The sequence below is a fragment of the Pinus tabuliformis genome, chromosome 1_1 (assembly GCF_031772625.1).
Source record: "Pinus tabuliformis cultivar Carrire ecotype Pingquan chromosome 1_1, CPIR1, whole genome shotgun sequence".
NCBI classification, from domain to species: Eukaryota; Viridiplantae; Streptophyta; class Pinopsida; order Pinales; family Pinaceae; genus Pinus; species Pinus tabuliformis.
In genome coordinates this window covers 980,504,391-980,527,861 of record NC_142297.1, presented here as the reverse complement: position 1 = coordinate 980,527,861, position 23,471 = coordinate 980,504,391, and positions in this window count along the sequence as shown.

Genomic DNA, 23,471 nt, shown 5'->3' with positions numbered 1-23,471 from the left:
GATATCTAAAATGATCAACAAAGAGATAAGAGAGATAAGAGGTCAACCCCATCAACAATCAAGGAAAGAGATTCTTCAAAGAAAACCTTTTGCTCCTAACGATGGAAGTAATAGTCAGCCATTTACTTAGATGAAGAATATTGAATGTTATGAAGGTCATAATCTTGGACATGTTGAAGCTAGATGTAGAAGAAGAATGGTTCAAGATCATCACACAGAAAGATCATCACATTTCAGGTACTTTAATGGATATTTTTTTTCTTCCAATATGTTTGGTCACAAAGCTGCCTATTGCTATAGGAGAAATATGAAAGATGTAAGATTTTATGCATGTAACAAGTTTGGACATATAGCAAAGGAATGTAGGAATAAAAGACGGACATCACACCAAAAGGAGAAAACATCATCACACTTGAAGATATGGAATAAGAAGGAAATACAGTCAGAAAGATGTTGCACAACACAATGTACTGAGACACAACACAACACAGACATAACAGACTCAGGGGCAGCTAAAAGTCTAAAAATTCAGTGTCCTAAATCTCATACGCAATTTTCTTAAAGGGAAGTCGCGTATATGTTAGTCTGCGGAAAAGCAGTTTGGACTGGATCAGAAAAAGGATCTGATATGATTCAGTCCATTATTTGCTCTATCAGTTAATAGTTACAGTCTGCTGAGGATGTGTGGAAATGTCTTGATTCTTGTAAGATGTTTTATTTTGATCCTAACTTGTTGATGATGATGTCTTGATGCTTATTTCTGATATATGCATGATCAAATCTAACAGTAAACAGATGGCACAAGTTGAGGGGGAGGATATGCCTTTAATAATTAATTGTTGGCATTATGGTTAATAGTCCTTGGTAATGATGCCTATATGGCTAAATGATATATCTTGCTATATGTGGTTATGAGTTGTCCATGATATGATTCTTGTGGTTACACGGTTGATGTTCAGATCATATTTGTGGTGCATATATGATGCTTACATGGTGATCTTCATAAGGATAAGGAGAAGTAAAAAGCTTGACTTCATTACTTGATGATGAGTCACTCATATATTACAGTTATGATGCAAGATTCCTATTGTTCTTGGCACATAAATGGATGAGGATTGTTGGCTGGATACATGGATGATTATTCAAAGTTGCATAGTTGGAGACATCATGATGAGTTCTTATCTATATATACTTACATATGTTGATTGTTGCAGATGTTCCCAAGTAATGATACTTGGATCATGTAGATCTTGATGTTGATGAAATGGCTATGGTGGTTTTACACATGATATAATGTGAATGGCTCTGAATTCTGTTCAAAGTATGAATTGATACAGACATACCTTGTTATAGGTTGATGACTTATACTCTACAGGACATTTACAGGTTGCTGATCTAGAATTGGTTGTACACGAATTTCACAAGGAGTATCCGCGTATATATGCTATTTTCTGTGGATACAGTCGTGTATATGTTGGTTTGAATAAAATCAGTGGTCCAGACTCTGGATGAGAAGAGTATGATATAGGTCTGACAGAGACCATCTGGCACAGGTTCAGGGGGAGTAGATTAACTTCTAATAATGCATTGTTGGCATTACCTTAGAAGCTTTTGCTTCTAGTTGTTGTTGGTTTTAGGTGGAACAGAGGCATATGGAGAACAGAAGGAGATCATGGTTGTTGATATGAAAAGTGTTTGACAGATGATGCTGCTACCAGTTATTCGTGTCTTTCATAAGTCTTGCTCTAGATATTTCGTCTCTATGTCATGTATCTCTTTTATGGTGTCAAGGTCATGTAACGGCCTATATTGGTTTCCCCACTATGCTTGGGATGAAGATGTAATGTTCTTGTTTTATCATGTGTAAATTTTTTATGTATCCCCACTTGGATGGGTGGATGAGTCAATTTTTGTATATCCTCACTTGGTTGAGAGATAGATGTCTGTATGAGTCTTTGGTGATAGGAAGGTCATTTATGATAGAGTCATGTTCTTCTTGTAGAACATATTTTTGCAGATCTTGCCTACAGTCGGGGGGAGCATGAATAGCACACTTCAGCAGTGCAGAGACTCAGCATGTACTCACGGGGAGCATGGACAGATTGGTACACCTTGGCATATACGAAGGGGGAGCTCATTCAGAAATTTCAGCAGGCACTCAGGGGAGTATGAACAACAGAATGCTTATCTTGGAAAGAGAATATCTTGGTTCACCCTTTGCCCTTGATGTCAAAGGGGGAGAGTGATTTGGTGTTGTTGACATCAATTCCAAAGGGGGAGATTGTTGGCATTATGATGCATGTGTTGTACTTGATGGCAACCCTCTCATATAAGAACAACCCACTTATATATAACTAGATGAATCTATAGAAGAGATATCAGATGTGACAAAATACATGGGATGCAAGACAACTCAAAGGAATCAGATGACAATTCTCAGTATGACAAGTTAGCTTTTCCATCAAGTCCAAAGGGGGAGATTGTTAGCATTATGATACAAGTGTTGTCCTTGATGGCAAGATGACAGATTATAGTGCAACAGGTCAATATCAAAGAATTGATGATCAGACTACAAAGAATGAAGAAAGAAGAGTATATACTCAGGTTCACTATATACCAAGTAGGGTATACACGTAGGTTCACTATATACCAAGTCACGTATACGCAGGTTCGCTATATACCAAGTAGGGTATACACACAGGTATACGCAGGTTCACTATATACCAAGTCGCGTATACGCAGGTTCGCTATATACCAAGTAGGGTATACATGCAGTTTCATGCACAGAAAAGCGCGTACATGTCGAAAAGCTTATTTTTGGGTCCATGGTATTTAGACCTATGGTTTTGGTCCATGGTATTGCACCCATAAGTGTTGATCCCAAGTATTGGGTCGATGGTATTGTTTTATTATGGTTTTGGTTCATGGTATTGAGCAAGGCCTAAGACTATAAAAGGAGAGGAAGATCATTAGGCAAAGGTATTCAGAAAGTCTTGAATATCTGTTGAAGTATGAGATCCAGTATGCAGGTTATGGGTTGATGATGCATTGCTTGATCTGAGCTAAGGAGGGATCTCACCGGTTGATGGAGAACAAGATCTAAGGAGAGATCGAGATCAAATGGTTTGAAATGAACTATCTTTATATGGTTGATTATGCTTATTCTAGATCTGCATACTGACGTATGTAATATAAATTTTATGAGTATGACTAATGTCTGGTACAACTGCAAAGTTATAAGAAAATATTTTTAGATATGTACGTGGGTTGAACTTGGAAAAAGCGCATATGTACGCGGGTTTGATTCATCATAGTAGTGTATACCATTTGAGCTATGATGTCTGAAGTTACAGGTGGTTCTGACTGTTGATGAGTTCTCATGACTGTTTAATGGTGTCATTATTTTGCATATCTTGGTTGGATGATTGTGTATTGATGGATGAGAACTAATATGGATCAAGATCATAATGACTCATTTTTATGTGATCCGAGGGACTAGATCTGGGTGCTAACACATATATTATCCTTGTATATGTAATGATCTGGTTATGTCTGAAGTCAAGAAGTGTAGAGAAGTTATGAATAAGTAATTAATGACATATACGTTGGTTCACCTTGATGAAGTTGCATATACATGCATATTCAACACTTCCAAGTAGCGTATGCACTCTTATGCATGTTTTTGATGATACAGTTGGTTCTGATTGATTTTGCAGAGTTCTGTGACTGTGTTGATTGACCGGGTTTCAGTGTTTCAGTGATTCAGAGATTGATGATGCTAGTAGTGGTTGCTTTGAGCTTCAATGATAGTTATGGGTCCAGTATGAAAATTTGATGAAATGTGGCCTTTCAGATTATAGTGTTGTGCTTCAGGAGTATCCAGTCTGAAAATCTATGAAACGTGGTACCCAGAGGAGAGAAGATTGTAGGCTGGCGCCTACGTACTAGTATATTAGCTAGTACAAGAGAAAAGGGGTTGGAGCTCCCTTCCAGGAGAGTCTGGAGAACGAGAGAAGGTTGTAGCCTTCTGCAGGTTGTAGCCTGCATGCTGGTAAAGGACTGCACCAATACATTGTAAAAGAAGTTTCTTAATAAAGGAAGATAGAAACGAATTGCAGGAGGTGGTTTTCACCCACATTGGGTTTCCACCTTATATCATGGTGCTCATGTGTGTTGCTTATGTGTGTTGTTCTATCTATTTTACTGCTACAGTTGACTGTTAATATGGATAATAATGTTCTGATGCATCCATTGAAGATAACATAACTAAATCATGAGTTTAATGGTCATACGCTAGTTGCAATAGGCACAGTCGCGTATATACGCGGGTATACTTAACTGAGGTAGTGTATTTGAGTATGAAAATGAAAAGTATTATTGATTAAATAATATTGATTCACCCCCCCTCTCAGTATTATTTCCAACAAAAATCAGCAACAACATTTTCCTTACCCGGCTTATCAACAATGGTTAGATCAAATTGCTACAATAAAAGTAACCATCTAATAATACGAGCATTTACATATAGTTTGTTCATTAAATACCTAACTGTAGCATGATCAGTGTGTACGAATGTTTGATATCCGGTGATGTAGTGTCTGAACTTATTTAGGGAATGGACTACAGCTATGAGCTCTTTTTTGGTTACAGTGTAGTTTAATTCTACCTTGGACAAGTTTTTACTTACAAAATATATGGCATAAGGCAGCTTCTCATCAACTTGCCCTAAGGTTGCTCCTATCTCTTTTTTTGAGGAATCTGTATGAATGTGGAAAGGTAGGGCCCAGTTTGGACCTCTCAAAATTGGGGCAGTCACCAGTTTACTTTTCAAGGTATCCAAAGCCTCTTGATAGTTGTCAGTCCATATGAAATCATCATCTTTCCCCAAAAGACCAAAAAATGGAGAGGCCAGCTTACTAAAATCCTTAATGAATCTTCTATAATACCCTGTTAAGCCTAGGAAACTCCAAACATCTCTTACCTTTTGAGGAGGTGGGACCCTTTGGATGATGGAAATTTTGTTGGGATCCACCTGTAATCCTTGCTGAGAAATTGTATGACCTAGCATGGTCCCTTCAGTCATCAGGAATTCACATTTTTCAAGACTGAGGAATAGGTTCATTTCAGTTCACTTGGCTAAAACTTTTCCTAGGTTAGTCAAAGCTTCCTAGAAATTAGAACCATAAGGGGTAAAGTCATCCATATAGATTTCCACTGAATCATGAACCAGTTCAGCAAATATACTCAGTACTGCTCTCTGGAAAGTGGTGGGAGCATTGCACAACCCAAAAGGAAGGACTCAATATTCAAAGGTACCCCAAGAACAAGTGAAAGTGGTCTTATCTTAGTCTTCCGAGCATATTTGGATTTTGTTGTACCTGCTAAACCCATCTAGGAAGGAGAAGAACTTCTTTCTCGCCAGGCCATCTAACACTTGGTCTATGAAAGGAAAAGGGAAATGGTCCTTCTTGGTGGCCTTGTTTAGTTCTCGATAATCGACATAGATTCTCCACTTCCCATTTTTCTTTGGCACTAGAACCAAAGGAGAGACCCATTTGTTATCAGAGATAGGGTAGATGAATATTGCATCCAGCAACTTTCACAGTTCTTCTTTGACAATGTCCTTAAGGGCTGGATTCATCCTCCTTTGAGGCTTCCTGACTAGTTTACGATCTTCTTTAATGTAAATACGATGAGTATAGACTAAAGGGTGGACTCCCTTAATCTCCTTATAGCTCCAAGCAAAAGCACCCGAGTGGTTTTTCAATAAGCTACACAGTTCTTTCTCTTGAGAGGTGGATAGGGATGAGTTGATCTTCAAGGTTATTTTTAGGCCGAATTCCACATTCTTAACTCAAAGAGAGGTCGGATCAACCACACATAGATCAACTAAGGGATTGGCTTGGATTTCCTCCCCCAGCTCTTCTAATGGCAACACACTAGGGGGTGGATTCTAAATCTTTTTCAATAAGATCATCCTCAATTTGTGGGCCCCCCAAGGTAGCTTCTATTGTACACAATGATGCGGAATAGATTTCATCCTCATATTCCTCCTCCAACCAGAGAGGTAAATCATGTTATAACAAAGGTTGGGTAGGAGGATATAGGACTAGTTGCTTGGACATATGCCCATTCTTGATTGTCATGTTCGCAGCTCGATAACTAATGTAGGCATATATAGTAACCAACCAAGGTCTTCCCAGGATGAGAGGATGCCGAGTGAGCTTTGTTTTTGGCTGGAGAACTAGGAAATTAGTAGGGTACTCCCAAGAATCGATAGAGACCATTACATCTTCCATAATCCCCTCAGAGGTCATGGTGGAGTGGTCTGCTAGTTGCAGTACGGTTGTGGCCTTTCTCAGGGAGCCCTGAAGGTTGAGCTTGAGCATAGTGTCCTTGGTCATCACATTAATGGAAGCCCCTAGATCAATCAGGGTATGGGGTATTACGGTGCCATTGATGTGGACATTGACTACAGGACTTCCAGGGTCTAGATATTTTGGATAGATCACCTACCCCAGCATCAAGTCGGATAGTTGTCCTATGACACTGATGGTTGGAGCATCTCTCCTGCACCTTCCTGGGTGCCTGAAGCACTTCTCCTTGATCATTTTTTTGTATATAGGCACATCCTTTATGGCTTGGAGAAGTGTTATCTTTACACATAACTTTTTTAATTCTTCCAGAAGTTTAGTTTCTTCTGGGGTCGGTTGTGTGGTTCCAGTTAATCTCTCAGGAAAGGGTGGAATGGCCTTTGGTTCACTTTCCTATTTTTCCTCATCCTCCTTAGGGAGAGGTTGGTTATCTGGGAGAACCTTCCCAAATCATAGGTTAATCTCCTGAATCTCCACAGCATAGGTCGGGCATGATGTTCATCCACTATACACCTGTTGGGCCTGTCTATTATTGGGGTTACAGTTTGGTTGAGCATTTATTTGAGGTTGCCTTGGTGGAGCAGGAGGGTTGAATAGGTGGTGGAGGCAAAAGAGCGCGAGGAGAGTTCTACTAGGGCCTCCACCCCTAATGTGGTGCATTCCATTGAGACTGTGGCTGAGCATAAGAGTGAAACGAATGAGCAACTAGTTGAGCATGGTATTGAGATGGATATGACCAAGGAGGGGGTGTGGACTGATGAGCCCCAATTTTTGGTACAATTTGGGCTCATTTGGCCTACTTGCTTTGCTCAAACCATTCATTTTTTATTGCTTATGCATTCATTTCTTGGTTTATTCATGTTGTTTGTAGGAAGAAGGGTAGGCATTCTATCTACGTGACTAATACATGATGATTTCAGGTTTTTGGCATTAAAAGGGAGCCAAGACCACGAGAAAAGGAGACAAAGAGACAGTGAGGTGGCACTGCTGGTTTTTAGGAGAGGATGTCCACCATCTTGGGGACCTTCCTCGTGATTTCGACCATATCTCCGAGCTCCAACCAATCTCCCCACCGAGCTTAGAGGCAGCCAACTATTCTACAGGAACAGCAATTACAACTGTTCTACAGGATCAGCAGTTTAACCTTCAGTTGGACAGCTGAGCTCCACAAATCAAGGAAACCTATTGGACTATCATTTTGCATAAATACTGAGGCCGTAGCCTTGGATAGAAGCTTTTTGAACTTTTGTATTACTCTTGTAATTGGGAAGTACGAGCTACAGCTCGGTGTTTGTTCTTTTTGTAAGCCAGTTTTGGCATGACATCAGATTTTTGGTTATGAATAAAGGCAGGTAGATTTTGATCTCATTCTGAGTTTCTAAGGGAGATATAGCTCTCAGGTTAGGGCCCAACCTGAGAGCAATATATCTCCTCGGTGTTGTAATGTTTTTTGCATTTCGCTCCAGCACTTTGAATCTTTACTTTAACATGCAATTCGAATTTACAGTCTGTTAATTTAGTCTTTTTCATGAGATTGAATAGGATTAGTTTATGGTGAATTTGCTTCCAGTTGTTTAGTTTAGAAGACGATAGTTATAATTTATTGGAGCTCTAGAAAAAAAGGTTGTTAGAGCTCACTGCCATCTTTTCTTAGGGATTGGAGTGCAGTCCATATCAACCACCAAAAAGAAACGCAGTTCTTCTCACTTCCATGCAAGCTGCAACATAGTCATTTTCGTTGAAGATCCATCCATGCACTTTTGATATTGAACCATACTTCTACATTCTTCATTCCATGCACGGTTTCTTTTCTTGGTTTTACATTGCTGCTCATAGGTTTAATGGCACAGTTAACATAGGTTAAAGAGTTCTTGTTTTTGGTGCATAAGTCATTTGTTTCATTTACACTGCTCCATATCATTCCACTTCCTTATTCTTCTTATTAACCTCTCCTCAAGCCACCTACTCGGCCTCTGTCCAGCTCGTTTACCCTCCAATCCATCCACTGCCACGTAGCTTCATCCTTTTGACCTTTTGATAATCCCATCCTTCCAGCCATCAACTCACTGCATGCACTCTTCCTCCATCTGACTTCTCTGCTCCTGAGCCATCACCAGTTCCATCTCCATCTCACCTATCCTCCCACACCATTCCAACACTTCACCATCCCCCAAAACTTCCATGGTCAAACATCCTGTAGAATTGCACAGACTTCCTGTAGAATCCCTGAGTTTCCTGTAGGATCCCCTGCAGACTTCCTGTAGAAGTCGTCAAACTTGGTTGCTGAGCATCCGAACGTCGTAGAATTCTGTGGACTGATGTTAGATACCCTCTGGGACTTCCCCTAGTCATCCTGACCTTGCCCATGCTTTCCTTCCATTCAAACCGCTCCTGCACAACCAAACCCTAATCAAAAGCATCATCACAATAAATCCAACCACTTAATGACAAAATACAAAAACATGTCTTTTCAGATGAAAGTAGCTTAGATGCATGTATTTCAACTCACTAAAAGTAATGGCATGATTGGTAGTAGTTTCATTCACAGTTTTGCATTATAAGGGCCTAGCTAGTCAAATTAGGGTTTACTAGGGTTTTCATGCTTTGTTGGCTTTCAGTTTCTTTTTGCAAATAGACTAGTCTCCTTTGAGTTAGCTTATATCCATCATTCACAAAGCTTCTTCTGTGAGCATATAGAAGTTGGCCTAAGCCCTAGCGGACTTGTGCCAGCTGACCAAGTGACAGCTGCGACAAGAGCTAGTACTTGTGCATACAGCACCGTCACTTCCAAGTTTGTACGAACTACCAGGTTGATAAAATTAGAGATAGGAAGCTCCAGTAGTTGTAGCATTATTGCGACAATACTAGAGCCTATTAGCTACCTATACCAATAGGTTTCATATTTCATGATTGGCAAAGAAAGGTCGAAATATGCTCTGCTTTGATGATGCAAAGATCACATATTTCCAACAGAATACAATCTGTGCCTATAGCTTGATGTGGAATCAATTTTGATGGATGGTCCAACAGCCTAATCTGGATCATGCCATGTTTTAAATTTCCAGTTGTAGAATAGAGAAAGAAGTCTGTCCAACCTGTTTAATCTTGGCAGACAAGTAGTTTAGGCAGAGAAGAAAGGCTCCCAACTGCTTAATCTGGGACCTTGGAAGCAATAAGGGTAGAAGTAGATAGAGAATCAAAAGGAAAAAGCCAGAGAAAAGAAAAGGCAAATAAGGGTCTGCAAGTCTACGTGCACCCTGCAAGAAGAAACAAAAAATGTTAGGCAAGTAGATGGGTAGGCAGATGGGGTTGCAGAAGTGTCATTCCTTATAATTGAAGGTATGCTAAACTATTTCACAAAAGCAGAATCAATGGATTGAGAAGTCCTTCTTCTCTGTTAGATTGCAGCAAAGAAAAGAAGCATGTCTAACTTCCCACTTATCCCCTTTCCCATTCATTACTAATATCCCCTCATCAGTTGAGATTCATGGAAGAATTGGTGGTTTTATGCTGGTTCTAGTCCTTTAAAAGCCACATTTCTTGTCTAAAACTCTTTTTATTTTGATCTACTCCCTAAGCTAAGTTATTTTCAAATAAACTTAGTATTATCTCCCCTCATTTACTCCTTTCATCCATATTAATTTCTAACTTTATTGTATAGACCCCCTATGTTACCCTTTCCCTAGTACTGTAACACCATGGTGTATAAATCCCAAGTATTGTATAAATATCCCTCCCCTTGGCATTATAGCCAATAAGTCCTCTGTCAGGGGTCAAAATGACATCTGGTCACTTTGATAAACCTAAGTCTAACCCCCCTCCCCTCTTCTGAATTCATTTGACCCATTAAAACCTTCATTTGCTAAAGAAAACCTTGAAAACGACCTTTTTCTGCCCATACCCGCCTTAAATTGCGAAATATACATCAAAACCCACTTTTATTGACTTATCCAAAGTATGGGCGACGTGTTGTTTTTATATTAAAAGGGCATTTAAAAACCTTTATAAATCCACCATATCCCGAGAGGTTTCCGCCAAGCACAGATCCCGAGATAAATATTAAAATAATCCCGCCCCCTTCCGTATTGTCCGATCATCTCACTAATCCGTCAACCGTCGGATCGGACCCCTTTGATCCGACGGTCCTCATTCATATCGGACCAGCCCCGACGTCTGACAGATACCTTCCGATATCTGTCAGAGGGTGACGTCAGGCCTCCGCCACACATCATCCCCACAGCTTATCGGAGGTACGCCTAACAATTCCCCTTCTGTATCAAAAGCGGTGCGATGAGAAACCGCTAACCGCTCCCGGTTTTCAGTCGATCCACCATGCCAACCTCACCACCACGTCATACCCACGTCAGTGCCACCCCGCCATCGCGTCAGCTCCTTCGTCCACCCCCGCGCTGATATGTCTGCCACTTCATCATATCCATGGACCAATCACAGCGTACCACCTCACCTGATGACGTCATGCTGACGTCATCCGACCTTGACCCCACTTGATGACGTCATACTGACGTCATCCAAAAAACGCGCCAATATGCCAAAATCCCATATTTAGGCCAATTTTCGCATTTTTTCATACTTTTTGCCAAAAGCGTTGTTGCTTTCTCTGCATGATTTTTACGTCCAAACCTGCACCACCTTGCTGAAATCAATTTGGAGACCTCCGGTGCACCATTTCTACAGACATTCGTGACCATTGCTCGCTGTTTACCAGGTATTTTCCCTTATAAATCCTTCATACGCCTACTTTGTCTGTGAATTCCCTCAAAAGAGCTTAAAAGACAAAAAACTTGCAAATTCACCGGCAAAATCTCTGTGCCTAGTCCCCATTAGCAACTGTGAGGTCTAAAAGCACCAGCTGAGCCTTGTTTGCCCACATTTTCATAAGAAACTGTACTCTGTTCGCGCAATCGCGAACCAGTCACTCAAACTGTACATACCTGCTAAAAGAGACAGATTGATACCAGACATTAGTCTTATCTATACCTTAAAGCAGTATTTCAATTGCTGCAGCCGATCATTTATCCTCTATCCCTGAAAAATTCACATTTCTCCGTCAAAGAAAACTCTTTGTGTTGCTCCGCATAGCAACTCCATCCATAATCCTAGGAGAAATCATGGATCCACCAGTAGCTCCTATAGCGTTGAACATTGCTTCATTGAATGCCCCTCAGAGACAATTGGAATGGCAGTCTCTGGCAGACATGGACTATCAGATTTCAAAGGAAATGTTGATGAGGACTAAGTTCCACATCCACCTGCTCAATGAATTAAAGGCCAAGCATGAGACTGGAACAGGTGTGCTGGGCATATGGGACTCATTCCTCCCTATTTTTAAGCTCCCTCAGGTTAGACAATTCCCTGATCTGATCCATCTGTGTGCTGAAAACTATGACCCCACTCAGAGGGCAGTTCTCGACCCTTCAGGCTCAGTTGTGTTTTGTGTCTTCCCAGAAGCTATCAAGGATATGCTCTGCTTCAGGACTGAGAAGAAACTGGTCCCTCTATCACTTGTAGACCTGATAAATCAAGGAGCCAGAATGACAGATGCTCAGGTCACTAAATTAAACCAGCTATACATTGACTCTGACTCTGTGAAGTATCCTCCTATCAATCAAGTATACCTCAACCAACTGGGCAGAGATCTTGCAGACATGATTAGTCCCATTTTGGGCTACAACTCAATTGAGTTTGTTGATCAAACTGTTCTGGTAATGATGCTCATGTTTTCTCCTGCTAAGTCTCCCATCTGCTATGACTATGCCACCTATATAGCAGACAAAATACATGAGCAACTAATGAACCTGGCAAGAGAAAGAGTGTTTAGATACACCTCTTACATTTACCACTTGATATTATATCATCAACATCAGAAGTTCTCTTTCCCAATCAAAAGAGAGGATGCCCAAGGCAATCCAAGATCAGTGGTTTATTGGTCCTCTGTTTTCCACTGTAGATTCGAGTCTCCTTATACTTATTGTGAGTTCATAGATCTCTTCATCCACCCAGCTATGTCAATGATGATGGGCTCACCTCCTCCAAGGCTGACTGATGAAATGCAAAGGATCCTGCAGTTATCCAAATCATACAGCATTGGGGACTGGTACTTTTACCAGAACCACACCGTCATCAGGATATATGGGTGTGAATTGCCTCCCTACAGACTACCCAAATATGTGCCTATGAGGCTGTTTGCCCTAGAATACTTCAGGCAGTTTGGCAATGTTGATGTGCTTCACTTTCCAGGCAAAGGCAAGAAAGCACAGTTGAAAGTCAGGAACCAACTTGGCCACTTTGTCTATAACCAGTGGGAGGAAGGTTGGAGAAAAGCAGATAGGATGCTTGAGTCCCTTGGCCTTCAAACCAGTTTCCTTTGGAAACCTTATGACCCCAACCACTTCATCACTTTGAGAAGGTTCAAATATAAGCTATCTGGTTATGATCATGTAAAGATTCCTCACATTGAAAAACATGCAAACCAAGCAAAATGGAGGAGAGGAACCCTAGAAGAGCCGGTTACACAAGAAGAGCTGAATCAAAGAGCGGTGAGGAATCTAAAAAAGATGGCTGACCTTGAACTTTGTTCACAGGTGTTTTCCCTTCCAAGCACACAAGTGGGATCAGTTGCATCCTCCTCGACTGTAAATCAGCAAGCACCCAAAGCCACTGAAGATATATCTAGCAAGGGCAAGGAAAAGGAAATGGAGACTGAACAACCACCTCATGAGAAGGTGCAGCAACTGCAGCAGTAGGTAGAACAACAAAAACAACAGGAATTACAGCAAGAAGAAGGGCAGCATGATAAAGAGCAGCCCCCACAGCAAGAAGGGGCAGTTGAGGCCCCAATTTTCACAGAACAACAGGCACAAAACACGGTGCCTCCTAGGCAAGAAACATCAGCTGATGCATCAATCCTCCAAACTCCACAAAAGGAGGATACTAGCAGAAAAAGGGACAGAGAGACTCCCTTGACCACATCAATAAGTCATGGTGAGAAAAGACAGAGATTGAATCCTTTCTCTGAAGAGGAAATGCCAACAGGGCAGTCTCTGGGCATGGGCCCACCTAGCAGGGAAGCATCTGCAAGTTCCTTCCAAGAGGAACAGAACAGAACTGTGGGAGGAGAAGTCAGCTCCTCTAGCCAGTAGAGAGAGGGTGAACTGAGCATTAAACATCAATTCATAGATATAAAGAAAAGGAATGAGCCCATAAAAATACAGTTGTACAATCATTTGCTGAAGATGGCTCCCACTAACCAGCAAAGACTGATGTCTGCTTTTGATGTTAGTGAAGGCAAGATGATCATGAGACATTTCTTGCCAGCTGTAGCACAGCCCCAGTCCCCTGCAGATTATATAAGGACCAATCTTGAGGTCCTTGCCAAGGATATCCACCCGATGGACAAAATTGAGCTACACAAACAAATGGGTGAGATGGTGTATGCCTCCTTGGCAGACAAAACATTGGACAATTATAGGCTGGAAAATAGCCTTAATAATACAGATGCCCAACTTGAGTTGGAAAGGGCATCCTCACAAGCTAAGGACAACAGAATTAGGTCCTTAGAAGATATAATTATAGAGATTGGGCATGATCCCAAAGATATCAAGGGCATATAGGAGATATTGAAGTTAAGGGATGCAAACATGGCCGCTTTGAAGAAAAAGATCAAAATGCCAGCCACAATTCACCCTCAAACAGATGAGGTTGCCCAGCAGAGGCATGATCAAGATGCCTCAGCCTTGCTGGTGTCTCTATATAAGCAGTTAATCCAGACACAAGAAAAGATGGGAGAATCAGAGGCTGCACAGGCAGCATTACAGGCAGCTTTGACGCAAAGAGAAGAAGGTCAGACCTCCCAGCCTCCTCCTGAAGTAATAAACCTTGAGGAAACTCCTCCAACTACTGTTCCTCCTCCTCAACAAACAAAACGGGCAGCAACATCCACCTCAAAAGCGCCACCAACAACAGAGCAGGCCCCTAGCTTGGATATGTAAAAGCTGAGAAATGAGATCCAGGCCTTGGAAGCACAAATGACAGAATTGAATGAGGTTAGGGAGAAACTAGCCAAAGTCAATGAAAGATATGACAAGTCCAAGCAGAATGTGGCAGAAAAGGGCAGGGAGATAAAAGCCCTCAAAGACAGGATCAAAGAGCTAGAGAATGAGCTCAAATTAGATAAGGTTGTGGCTGAGCTTAAAATAGTGTTGTGGGCTAATATTGGCCAATCTATTAATGACCAATGGCAGTATATTGAAACAATCCATGAGTAGTTAGAGCTCATTCCAAAAGCACAGACTAAAATTCAGAGATCAAGGGCTGCTCTAAGCAACATGCCTGAAATTGCCACCAGGATGATTAATGTGCTTAACAATAGAACAAGTACTCAGTTGGCTACCATGGGAATTTCAAACAGAACTGAGCACATTCATTTAATCAAGAGGGTTCTTACACTGAGAAACTTGGTGCAGACATTAGAGAGAAGAACCCAGGACATGCAGACTGAGGTAAACAGGTTTTTGGAGAAATTTCAGGTATTAGAAAACAGAGGGCTCCCTAGCTTACTGAACAGCGCAGGGAGACTGTTCACTCATGAGCAGTATGCCAAAAGGGTTAATGCATTTGCCACAAGTCAGATCAATGAGAAGCCCAGCACCTCAGAGGAAACAGGGCCAGCCACAGGACAGACTCTCTACAATAGAGTAGAAAGTTTATTTTTTATAATGAATGAAATTAAACACTTGTTTGAGGTGCCTCCCAATTTTTACAAATATACAGAGGCAGAGGAGACTATGGATGCAATTCTCAGGCATCAAATACCTACACTAGAATGGTGGACTAAGGCCATACATATGATTTTATAAACAGGAAGCCATTCAATAAATTTTGTTCATGGAAAATGCAAATTGTCATGCACAGGACAGTTTAAAAGAATTAGCATGCATTAAAGATGAAAGCTGAGCCACCTCAGCAGAACTTACGGCCAACAAAGCAAGGTGAGAAGCTACAGGTGTACAGGCCGAGAAGCTACAGCAGAGCAGCTCCAAAAGCGCATTTCTCAGCATTAATGCAGATCACTCCAACCGACTCAGTGGCCTCCAAAGGCCAAAATATCTTCTGACAGACATAAATATGCATTTACTTTGTATTCAATGACGTAATAACTTTCTTATCTAATATCTTGAAAAGTTGGTGAACGTATTCGTTTCTGAGATAACTTAGCACTCAGATATTTTTTACAACTGATTGTATATATTTTCCCCTCGCACAAGCTTGCAGGGGTTGTTGTTGATTTCTCTTGAAGAAGTTCTTATGTTGTAATCCTTTCAGAGTTTAGTAAAGAAAGTGATGGAATTTCTCGGAGTTCTGAAGTGTTGAATGCGTTCTGTTGTCTGTTGAAAAACTCCCGGATTCCTGTGTACCTCACAATACAATAAGTTTTTCTGTAACTCTCTTTATGTGTTTCAATCTGTTACAATCCATATATGTTTCTAATTTCTAAATGTTTAGCAACAAAGAAAAAGAATAACCTTCAGGACTTATTCATGCAATACCCTGAGTTCAATCTATGTTGTTAATGAATGTTTTCTTCAGCTATAATCTTGATAAGTGTAATTCTTAATTATTGCACTTTCAGAATATATCTTTCACAGTGACCTTTGTTTCAGGAATTCAAGTTTTCTCCTGGGCAACATGTTTCACTTTCACATCACGAGCTTAATGGAAAATTCTTAATTTCTTTCTGTTGGCTGACCATACATCACCACTTAAGTTTAAATTTTGTTTGTTTGAGATACTCAATAGGCCCTGCGGTCTGAACATCATCACTGCAGCATTTCAGAACAGTTCAGAGCTCTAGACTCCATTGCCCAATGATATACTACTCTCTGAACACTACATCTTAATGCACTGAAAGAAGTCCTTCAACCAAAACATAAACCAAAAACCTGAGCATAATAGCTAGCCTAAAACACTATCAAAACATAGACAAATCATAAAGAGAGAGCCCTCTCTGGTTACAGTTTTGCTAGAAACTATGATCCAAAGATTGGTTAGTGGTTTCCCCGGCCGTATTCCCTTGGGAGTCATAGGGAACAACCTGGGTGATAACATAATTGGCGACTCCGCTGGGGACTTCCTCAAGATTTTCTAATTTCTGTTTATCTCTTGAAAGCTGCTCATTCCCTTTGCTGCTAGCTTTGGAAAATATACAGTAAGTTCAGAATCTTGTCTGGCCTCTGTAGACACAAAAATATTCTGCAAAATACCAAAAATAAGTTTAGAAACTGACTCCTAAAAGGGAAACCAGACACACTAGGTCAAACCCTGACCCAAACCCACCAGCTGTTTTCGAAAATCCTAATATAATCCCTAGAATAATTAGAAAGCAGCAAAGGCAGGAAAATCCTAGTGAATTGAGTCCTGAGACAGCCCATCCTGAACCAGTTCCAACCCCTATCAAGGTTCTATTCCGCTCTACTCCTGTTTCCCCCAGTTCACCATCTACATCCCAAAGCCCTCCTGGTACATCTTCACCCACTACACATACCTCTTTGACCAATACTCTAGGTGCTGTCACCCCTGTGGTACACACCGTTCCTTTCATCCCAACAGCCCCTGTAAATCCCCAAAACCTTGTGAATATGGCTAACAGATATGCACCCTTGCAGATACCAGCTAATGTTGCAGCTCTACCCCAAGACTACCAAACCAAAATCTCATATTTTGACTCCACTGGCCCTTTGACAGCTGTTCAGCATGCCAAAAGGATGCAAGACAATTTTGAGACCTATGAAATAGATGATAATAGTGTGAGAATGAGGATGTTTGTTCAAAGCTTAACTGGGGATGTAAGAACTTGGTTTAGATCCCTGAATGCAAACTCCATCACAACTCCTGATGAGCTTTATCAAGCCTTTACTAGCAGATGGGAAAAGAAGAAGGATCCTCTGCACATACTTGGTGAATATGACATTATCAAAAGAGGTCCCCAAGAGACTGTTTTGGAGTATTGTGCAAGATTCAACAATGTATATAACGCAATCCCACAAAATTTAAGACCCCCTCCTGATTTAGCTTTGTACAAATTCCCTGATGGTTTTGACCCTGACATGGCCTATCAGTTAAAGGAAAGAGACCCTCAAACCCTTGCAGAGGCCCAAAAGGTTGTTGTCACAGTGGAAGCTAACCTGATTGCCAAAAGAAACAGAGCAAGTTTGGAAAAGAGAACAGCCTTCAAAGAAGAACCCTCTGCTTTTGATCAAAAGCTGGATGCAATACTCAATGGAATGAAAAGATTGGGTGATAGAGTGGAATCTGTTGAGAGAAAATCATCATGGGAAGCACCACAAAACAACCCTCCTAGGAATCCAAATTTTAGGAGAACTCAAAACCCAGGCATTGGCAAGCCCAGTGCTGACCAAGACATTAGACCCCCTTTCCAAGAAAATTATGCAGAGACTTCCACATCAACTGAACCCAATGAAGATTCTCAGATTAATTTAATGGGTCTAGATGGTGAAAGTCAAGTCTTTTTGACACAAGAAGGTCATGAGGATGATGAAATCAAACTGTTCCAAACTAAATCAGGTGAATCCTTTGACTTTAAACAAGGCTATGACACTGCTGTTTATGAAGTCCATAAACAATACAAGCTAAGGAGAAGAACTGTGAATGCAAATAAGCCTGAAAAGATAAAGGATAATCAGCAGCCTAAAAGATCCATAGTCACAGAGCCTAATGACAAAACAAATTCACCTACAGAAGAAGTAATTATTGAAGAGATCACTGAACCATTGTCCTTAAAACAGCAGCCTATGGCTACTTCATCCTCTCACCTTAATTTAAATGTTACTCCTCAAGAGATGGGTAAAAAGGACAAATCCCAAAATCAAGATAAGAATCAAGAAGAAGAGTTAGGGAACAAGGAAAGGACTGTTATCCACAACCCTAAAACCCAATCTGAAAAACCCTTTGACCTAGAAACTGAAATTGGCAAACTAAAGATAGCAATTCCTCTCTCAGAGCTAGCCAAGCATGACATCTATAAACAACAGATCAAGAAGTCCCTTCAACTCACTAGCAACAAAGATGATGTCAATGTGTTGGATGACACCCCAGAATTACTGTTTGGCCCAGAAGTGGATGGAAAAACGGTAGTCACAGGGGTATTACCTTTTTATGTCAGCTTACATATTCATGATAAAATATTACATAATGCAATGTTTGACTCAGGTGCCTCTCACAATCTCATGCCAAAAGCAGTCATGGAGAGATTGAATCTAGATATAACAAGACCATACAAGGACCTGTTTTCCTTTGACTCCAACCAAGTCAAGTGTTTAGGTCTCATAAAAGATTTATGTGTGTCTCTGGTTCAATACCCAAACAAAACAATTCTAATGGATGTTGTAGTTGCTGATATCCCACCTAAGTATGGGATGTTGTTATCAAGATCATGGGGAGCTAAACTCCAAGGTTCCCTACAATTAGACATGTCATATGCCACCATCTCTGTTTTTGGGCAACCAGAAAGACTATACAGAGAAACACTCATGAAATACATGGTCAGCAGTGAAGAAAAGCCTCAAAACTTTCCCATATATGCTGTCCATTCAGACATAGACTCATACATTCTCTTCAATGACAGCTCAACTTTCTCGAAAAATGATGTTGAAACCAAAATACTCATACAAGAGGAAGACTCTAATGAAAGAATTACCACCCAGGAAACAACGGTCAATCAATCACTAGACACTGCTGCTGCTCTAGTTGTCAAGCATATTCAATCAAATGATGAGACTGTCCTAGAAGACAAGCCAGATGAAAAACCAGAACTTCAACTCACATTGCCAGCCCATGAACAGATCGTTAAATCTCCTTCACAACAAGATATTCTATGGTTCCTTGAATTTGATGGCTCAGTCAACAAATTAGGGGCAGGAGCTGGAGTTTGGGTACACAATAAAGAAAACAGTCATGCAGAAGGCAGAGCCTATAGATTAAACTTTAGATGCACAAATAACATGGCAGAATATGAAGCTCTTTTACTAGGCCTCAAGTTAGTAAAGTTCTTGCAAGCTGCCAAGGTTTCAATCATGGGAGATTCAGATTTAGTTACCCAATAAGTGAAGGGAAATTTTGTCACAAATGACAAAAGAATAAGGTCTTATAGGTCTGCTTTTGCTAAAGTACTAAACTTTTTCTCTGAATTCCAAATCACTAAAATTCCTAGAACCCACAATCTGCATGCTCATAGTTTGGCAACATTTGCTAGTACTTGCAAATTACTGTTGGAACCTAACAATTGCTTCACAGCTGAGATAAAACATAGACCCTCCATTCCAAACAACGTTAAAGATTGGCAAGTATTTGAGGATGACATGCAAATAAACAATTTTTTAACGCTGCAACAAGAATTTGCAGGATTAAATATTGACACTGACAGAGCAAGTCAATCACAAATACTTGACAAAGCAAGTCAATCACAAATACTTGACGAAGCAAGTCAATCACAAATAATTGCCAGAGCAAGTCCATCACAAATACAGTTTGGACAGATCAACCACCCAATATCACCTAGAACAGCAAACCAAATGCTAAATCCAACTATTTTCAACAAGGAAAACATTCAGCAAATTCAACCAATCAGTTGTGAAGAAGTGGTCGATGCTGAAACTGAAATCATAGAGCTGAAAGACAATTTTCTGCCAACAGGCCTAACTCCACTAGAAGACATCTTTGATTCAAATGATATTCCCAGAAAACCAAAAATGCAGCCCTTAAATGCAGCCATTGAAGAATGCAACATTGGTACCATTGACAAACCCAAAATAATAAAATTATCTGCATCTCTACCTCCTGATCAAAAGCCTAAATATATTGACCTCTTTAAAGAGTTCCAGGATGTTTTTGCATGGAGTTATGAGGAACTAAAGTCCTATGACACCTCCGTTATCCAGCATACTATCCCTCTCAAGCCTGATCAAAAACCCTTTAAACAAAAACTGAGGAGAATCAATCCTATGCTTCTCCCAGCAATGGAACAAGAGGTACAGAAAATGTTCAAGGTAGGCATCATAGCACCTATCAGATTCTCTGAATGGATTTCAAACTTAGTTCCCACAAGAAAGAAAACCGGTGAAATAAGGCTGTGTGTGGATCTAAGAAATTTGAACCAATTATCCCTCAAAGACAACTATCCCTTACCAAAGATGGATCACATTCTCCAAAGAGTGGTAGGGGCCTCAAGGATCTCATTACTTGATGGATTCTCAGGGTTCAATCAAATCCTGGTGCACCCTGATGATCAAGACAAAACTGCATTTACAACCCCATGGGGAACTTTCAAATATGTAAAAATGCCTTTTGGACTGAAAAATGCAGGGGCAACATTTCAAAGAGCAATGGATATTGCTTTTGCAAAGGCGATTCATGACATTTTAGTCATTTACTTAGATGACCTCACACCTTTTTCAAAATCCGACCAAGAACATTTAAAACACTTGAGGCAGATTTTCTTAACATGTAGGAAATATGGAATTTCCTTGAATCCCAAGAAGTCTCTATTTGGTTTAGAGGAAGGTAAATTATTGGGCCACATCATTTCTAAGGATGGCATTAGGATTGATCCAGACAGGATACAAGCTATCTTACAAATGCCCCACCCAAGAAATATCAAAGAATTGCAGGGATTTTTGGGAAAAATCAATTTCTTGAGAAGGTTTATCCCAAACTTAGCAGAACTAATCAGATTACTAAATAACATGCTAAAGAAAGATTCAAAAGTAAAATGGACAGTTGAAGCAAGCCAAGCCTTTGAAGGTATAAAGCTGGCCCTTACCCAAACCCCAGTCTTGACCAATCCTCAATTTGACAGAGAATTTATCATTTTCTCTTTTGCCTCCCAGCATACTATTGTTGTTGTTTTGTTGCAGAAAGATGACCAAGGAAATGAGAAGCCAATTGTTTTCTTTAGCAGAGCTCTTATAGATGCACCTTTAAAATATCAAATCATGGAAAAGCAAGCTTATGCTTTGGTCAAAGCCATCAAAGACTTTAGGATTTACATCCTGTATTCACATGTTATAGCATATGTGCCAAGTCCTATTGTAAAAGACATACTCACTCAAGAAAACCTAGAGGGCAGAAGAGGAAAATGGATTGCCAACATCTTGGAATTTGATATTGAGATAAAACCTACAAAACTAATAAAAGGGAAAGGTTTGGCCAAACTAATGACATAAGCAAACTTCCAAGCCTTAGACATCAACCAGCTGGACAGTGAACCGGAGCTGGCGACTCCAAAGATCAATGTAGCCTTTGAACAATCCCCTTGGTACTCTGATATATGTTATGTATTGCAAAACCTGTGTGCTCCCCCAGGATTGTCCATAACTAAATGTAGGTTCTTAAAAATGAAAGCTTGTAAATTCTGTGTTATGGATGGAAATTTATTTTGGAAAAACCATGAAGGGATATTGCTAAACTGCCTAATTGAGAATGAAACTGACCATATCATAAAAGAATTTCATGCAGGTGACTGTGGTGGACACTTGTATTGGAAGTCCACTGTGGATAAAATACTAAGGGTTGGTTACTACTGGCCCACCATGTTCTCTGATGTCAAGAAATTCACCACCTCATGTCATAAATGCCAAGTGTTTGAGGGAAAGAGACAGTTACTGCCACTTCCCTTAAGGCCTATTGCAACAGAGAGACCTTTTCAACAATGGGGCTTGGATTTCATTGGGGAAATTCATCCCTCATCTTCAGGCCAACATAGATGGATCTTAACAGCCACAGACTACTTCACCAAGTGGATTGAAGCTGCCCCATGCAGACAAGCAAATGATTCAACAATCATACAGTTTGTGGAGAATAACATATTGGCTAGATTTGGTTGTCCTGACAAAATAATAACAGACAATGCTGCTGCTTTCAGATCCAAGAAAATGGTGAATTTCTGCCACAAATTTCACATTACCTTAGGCCATTCTACTGCATACTATCCCCAAGGAAATGGCCTTGCTGAGTCATCAAATAAAATCCTGGTAAACATTATAAAGAAAGTGCTAGAAGAGAACAAAAAGAATTGGCATAAGAAGCTTGTGAATGCTCTATGGGAAAATAGACTAACAACCAAGAGATCAATTGGGACCAGCCCATATGAGTTGGTTTATGGATTAGAAGCCAAATTCCCTTCATCACTAGGGGTACCTGTTATGAAACTTCTTCAAGAAAGCCAAGCTGAACCAAATGATATGCAAAGAAGGATCAATCAAATCATATGTTTACAGCAAACTAGAGACCAAGTTTTCAACAGAGTTCAAGTTCTACAAGAAAAATTAAAGAAGGCCTTTGACAGAAGAACTAAGGCAGAAGATTTCAACATTGGTGACAAAGTCCTCAAGTGGGATTCAAGAAGGGAAGATAAAGGGAAACATGGAAAATTTGATTCCCTTTGGAGAGGACCATTTGTTGTCCAAGCAGTACAAGGAAACAACACTTATTTCCTTAAAAGTCTTAATGAAACTGATTTGGATAAAGGCCCTGTGAATGGCAGGATGCTCAAGCACTATTTTGACTACCACCCATAAGTGCAGCCTGAGTTTTCCCTTGTTCATATCCAGATGTATATATTATTTTCTGTTAAGATGTAAAAATGTAGTTTCTCAAAGTTTTCTTAAAACTACCAGCAAAAGACAAATAGGTTCAGATATCTACCAAGAAGGGAAGTACACAATTTTGTCATTTCAAAGCAGCAAACTTCAAGTTTGGTAAGAGCAGTCAAGGGCCAAGGCAATCTGACCTGCTGTTCTTGGTCTTTCTAATGAAAACCATCCCCATGTGGAGCCACTGTTAGCTACCTATACCAATAGGTTTCATGTTTCATGATTGGCAAAGAAAGGTCCAAATATGCTCTGCTTTGATGATGCAAAGATCACATATTTCCAACAGAATACAATCTGTGCCTATAGCTTGATGTGGAATCAATTTTGATGGATGGTCCAACAGCCTAATCTGGATCATGCCATGTTTTAAATTTCCAGTTGTAGAATAGAGAAAGAAATCTGCCCAAACTGT